The sequence below is a fragment of the Agelaius phoeniceus genome, chromosome Z (assembly GCF_051311805.1).
Source record: "Agelaius phoeniceus isolate bAgePho1 chromosome Z, bAgePho1.hap1, whole genome shotgun sequence".
Lineage (NCBI taxonomy): Eukaryota > Metazoa > Chordata > Aves > Passeriformes > Icteridae > Agelaius > Agelaius phoeniceus.
In genome coordinates this window covers 51193456-51199455 of record NC_135303.1, presented here as the reverse complement: position 1 = coordinate 51199455, position 6000 = coordinate 51193456, and positions in this window count along the sequence as shown.

The following is a 6000-nucleotide window of genomic DNA, read 5'->3' as shown; positions in this document are numbered from 1 at the left end:
GTAGACAAAGTTAGTCGGAACTTGGAGCTAGCAGCTTAAACAGTAGTAATAGCTAGAGCAGACAGAGCCTGTAGATCGTGGCATATGATCCACAGCAACCAGATCTCAACATGCCAAACGTGTTGCTAACTGCAGGAGCAGCCAAAGCAGACTTAACACAATGTGGCATCTTATAAGAGGATGACCACTTAACAACCTCTTAGTAAAAAAAGCCCCAAAAAACAACAACACAACAACAACAACAACAAATCAAACCAATAGAAAACCAAGGAGATCCTAATATTATTATGGGTCCAACCTATCCCTTGAGGATGGGACGGGGAGCTCAGATGCTCAGAGCATAATTGCCCAGCAATTTCTTTGTTTGAAGTCTGTCATCAAAAGCACCCAGATCGAGCTTCAACAACTCAACTTATTAATAAAAACAACTTTCAGCTTATTGATTCAGTGGAAACCTGGTGTTGAACCTTGTTATGGTAGCTAGCATGTGTAATTCCCGTAATACTACACAGAATTATGATAATTTAACTTGAAATAGCATCATATGTTGCATGTTGTCCTGACCACAACATCTAGGTTGCTAATGATCTGTAAAACATTAGGTTTTGCTTTGAAAATTATTTTTTCAATCAAATTAAAGTTGTATCTTAAAATGCTAGTTCTGTTACAGACTCAAGAATGCAGATAATGTTTTATAAAAAGATACAAAATTTCTTTTATGTTTTCAAGCCTACATATAAATAGAGAACATGCTTTTGCATAAGAATGCAGTGAAAAGCCTCATATCATGTTAGGTAAAACATTCATTGCTTTTGGGGTAGAACCAGACAAAGCATATGAGCTCTAATAAAGTTATGATTTTTAATCATGTGCTTTAAGCTGGTCAAGAATTCAACTCCTTTTCTCATTTAGGCCCATAAATTAGAGTCAAACTGTCTTGGTGCATTTCTTCTGTTCATTCCTTGGAAAGTCTACTTCTTATCCACTGTTCAATTTGCTGCCTCCATACAGCTGTACTGCTGCAACCTCTCAACGTCTGCTTTGCATTAGCAGGCCCTGGCTTTGCTAGCACTCAAGGCAGCACTAAATTCTCTTGTGTGAAGCAGCCTCACTGCAAAACCTGTGTGAGGCAAGAAAATGTTCTGACATTTTACTATGCTAAATGTTCTAGCCACTAAACTGTCCAGCTAGAAGAGCCAGTTAAGGTTTGTTTCAAAGGACTGTATGCTGCACTGCAGTGCTATGCACAGAGGTGGCCCCTAAATGAAAGAGTGTAAAAACTAAATAAGTGTCTTCTCACAGAGAGAAGAAAAAAAAGTTTCTTTATGAGTGCTTTTGCTTTTAGTTTATCTCATTACTGACTACTGCCTGAATCTCCCTCCCATATTAGTGAGCAGAAGATAGAACTAAGTGTTAAAAATCAGAGGAAAAACCCTGACTATTACAATATATTAGTGGCAGGCTTCAGCTTCCTACGCTGTACTTACAAGTAAACTTTACTGTAAAACTTCATTGAATGCAACATATCAAATTGTTCCAGGAAGAGCTTATTCCAATGAATAAGAGTGCATATAAGCAGTTAAGGGTAAATGAAAGGACAGCATGATTGAATTTCCCCCCCCCTTAAAAATGGGAAAATACAGACGTTCTAATTTAGAAATTATTTAAATAGAGTATTTTTGCAAAGAATTTGTTGTTAAAAATACCACAGAAAAAGATCAAAAATAACCAGCTGAAACAATGGCCTCTTGAGTCTAAGCATCTTAACAGATGGTTTCTATTAAACTTCTATTGCTTCTTCAAGAAGAACAGCTTTAATGTCTACTACTGTTTTTTTATTATTATTATTATTATTATTATTTTGAGAACATACCTACAGTATTTTAGACATATAATATAAGGGCAAAACTATGCCAAAAATCTGACAGAAGCATTTCTTACAACCTTAATGTCTATGCTTTTCTCTGCTGTTGATTTAGGTCACTTTTTCATTTACTTTCTACTACTGTTGGACTTGATGAACGATTTTGTTCAACAGGAGTTGAGCAGCCACAGTTCAGTTTCTTTTCAGTGTTTTCTCATGCTTTTCTTCAACAGCACATTCAAAGGAAAATTGTTCTAAAATATTTTGTTTCCTTGGATTTTAAAAAGCACAAGTATTTAGGATGTACAAGAAGGCATCCAGCAACCCTTATGGAAACTTGTTGACGTAGAGTTTGGTCCTGATCCCAGACAAGAAAACTCTCATGACTTTAAATCCTTTGTAAGCATAAGAAATAGCTATGTAATGTACTTATCTTGTATTATTTCATAGGAAATGTGTTCCAAAATGACTAAGTGATGTAAGTCAGTATTGGTACATTGTATTCCAGGACAATATGCCATTTCTTCTTCTAGAATAAACACTATACAAAAGCAAAGATACACAGAAATATGGTAGATTTTAATATATTCAAAAGTGGAAAACCAGGCAGTGAGGAGAAGAAATGTAGCACACAGAGAGCTCTTTGATTTTCCCTATTTTGCTACTGCAGTCAAATTAAGAACCATAACTAGGGCTTTGTAGTGTCTCTGAGTGATTCTAGGTATTAGCTGGAATTAATTGTATATAAACTTCCATAATTTTTATATGAGAGTGTTCTCTGCCTTTGTATGATTTCCTGTGGTTTTCAGGTTCAGCATTAGGAAGCATTATGGTGAATCTCCTCAGCAGATTCTGTAGTCATAAGTGACTACAGAATGGGTGATGGCTATCCACATGGGCCTGTGAGATCTTGAAGTTCTGATTGCTCCAAAGGGCCTTCAATTTCAATTGCTCACAGAAATGGTAGGTACTATATATTTAGTAAATGTCTCTCTGTTTAATAGGCAACAAATAAACAGAATGAATTTCGAGAAAGATGAGACCATAGACTAAAACTTTAAATAAAAAGAGCATAATAGTTCCACAGAGAGAGCACAAAATATAGTACCAAAAAAAATTATTCACCTATTTCTCTAATGATCTCACCTTATCTAGTCTAACTGCAGGCAAGTATAATGATCTCACCAAATATCCATCGCAAAAATATCACAGTTACTACTAGCATTACCTTTTTTAGCAATAATTATGACACTCATGTGAAAGGAACTCAAAATGAATTTCAAGGGCATCTATTATTCTGGTTTTCCCAGCCTCAGGATTATACAATCAAGAATAGAAAAGAAACGTGCCAACAGAGTACAGGCATATTTTCATGAGCCACAGTCTGGAGGGAAGTGGAGAGGTCAGCTCCTCACGATCTCTAGGGGTGGTTATAAAACTTATAATCATCACCATCCTTTTGTTCTCTTACACATTTATATTTTCCTCTATGTCCTTCTAATTTTCTGTCTCTTCCGCTCATGGCGAAAGGGACTGGTCTCAGCCATGGCTTAGTTAGGCTACTGAGCAGTTTCATTTCTCCTTTGCACTTCTCCTTAGAAACTACTCAGAAAAACCTTCATGCTCTCCATTGCAGCATCCATCACCAAAGGGATTAAAGTAAGCATTTAAGACAGAGTTAGGTATTGCTATCCTTTAATCTCTTTGGTTCATGGGTAGAGCTACAGTCTCCACAACACAGGGATACATTGTGGGTGTGTATTCAATAGCAAAAATAAATTGTGTAGTTTCAAATTTACAGCTGTATATGAAAGTAAAAGTGCTGGACAGTCAGAAACAAGTCACTGTTTTTATGGTAGATATATTTCTGAATTAATTGAATGGGCACATGACATCGAATGATAACAGAGTAAGATCACAGTAACTCTCTCTTACTCTCCAAAATATGGACAAGTACAACAGTCTGGAGGGAAGAAAAAATACAAAAGAAAAAATAAGTACAATAATAAAATAGGAAAAAATACAGAAGATGCCACAATATGACATCAAAACTACTAATGAGAGTCACTCAGCTCCACATGGGAGTTTCTAAGAGAGAATGCATAATGTTAATCATAGAAACAAAATAGCCAAAGGGTATCTTAAAAAACTATGGAAAATCAATGTATCAGAAAAAACAATAGAGTATTTGTTCTTTTGGGGACACTGCAATTTATGGAACTTATGGAAGCTGTCAAGTCTAATGGAATTTGTAAAGATTAAACCACAGCAAAAACATGAAGGCAAACCCAAAATCAAAACAAATTTAAGAGTCTAGAAGCCACATAACTAAAATAGAAAATTAGATTCTTAGTAATAGCTAGAAATAAAATAGCAGATAGAATGAAAACTGTTACTAGCCCTCTGGTATTAAAGACTACTTCTTCATGCAGATGGTAGACTTTTCCATTAGCTTCAATAGCTGTGGAGCTGTGGGATCAAGCACTGATTTTCACTATCTAGAAGCCCACACTATTCATGGTACAAAAATTAGGAAAGTGGTTGTGAATGAATGAGGGGGAAGAAAAAGTTTGATTACACAAACAAAAAACCAAAGAGGTCTGAGACTGAGTCTCCGAACAAAACTGGTTTTTTGCCCATATTGCAGTTCCAAACTTTTATGTACTTAGACATCTAGGAAGACTACTAGTGTCTTCTGAGCTATTTATTTATTTATTTGCTTTTTCATATAGAGTGGGTCAAATGTAGTCAAACCTGGTCTAGTCCCTTTCTGTCACAGCGGGCAGTGTTCAGAGTGCCACAACCTTCCTGTAGAAGCGTCTTGAAAAAGGCACCTCAGGGGCACAGGCACAGGTGATTTCAGCTCTTCTGTGATCCAGGCGATGCAGAAAGAGAGACAGGGTCTTCCTTGTGGGGTTCCAAGGAGAGCTTTATTGAGCTTCTTCCTCAAAGCGGTCCAGGAACAAAGAGTCGCTCTCAAGCAGGGAAAGTAATTTTTATATGGATTTTGAGGGGTGGGACAGAACACCAGGGCCAATGGGATGAGGGCACAGGGGTGGAGCAAGGGAGAAAGGCCAATGGGATACATTGAATCTGCATGGCACAGCAAGGCATGCTGGGAGAAGTCTTTTTCCTTACTCTAAGGAGGTACTTATCCCTTGAGGAGTTTTTACTCTAGGGGAGTGTTGTGAATTCTTTCCCTGTTGGCCCACCAGCATCCACACCTTTCCATGACAGGGAGTTGTAAGGTCCCTTCCAACCCATCCCATTCTGTGGTTTTATGACTCTCATTCTATGACATTATGGTTTTATGAAACAGACTTTATATGTTATCTGAGTGACCAATTAATTGCATTTCTGTTCTGGAAAATCTTCTGTATCCTTTCACTTGCAGGTATCATTCTTTTCATTCACTGCTATCACCTGGAAGCTAATATCACATCATATTTCTCGACAGTTTTCTGAAGTTAAAAGTTTAGTTTTAGAATAACAAGTGACAAGAATGAGTTACACCTAGATCAGCCATTTTCAAACACCAATATGTACTATATACCTGAATTCTGTCACTTGCTGGTATCTTTACAAAACTGATTCACGTAGGAGAAAGTTGGATTTGAAATTATTTTATCTTGGTGATTTATAATCTTGATTTTCCATGCCATAGTTGTTTTACTTCATGAAGTTATTTTACTTTCTGTTCGGTGACAAAGCTCATGTTTTTCAACTTCAGGCGACAAGAGGATGTGTTTAGAAAGATTCAGTTTTCATTCAATCAAGAATACTGAATCTGTAGTAAGCATAATGTGTTTGTCCTTAGTCTGAGAAGAAGCATACAAAAAAATTTGGTTTTTTCTCAGTACAAACAGAGGTTTCCAGCTCTGAGGTCCCAGGAACAATCTAGAGGCATGGCTTAATTGCACAGAAAGATAATTGCCTGAATTGCCATTTTTCCCTCCAAGCATAACAAATTGAATTTGTGCCATGAAAGTTAGAGTGAACTCAGTGTCCAGTTTTGTTCTAGACATGTATTTGAAGCTTGTGTTAGATCTTGTTCAACAAAAACAAGGAGACCAGGAACAATTTAAAATCCACTGAGAGCATGAGTATTTTCCCTCAGGCACACCCCCAAATAAAAT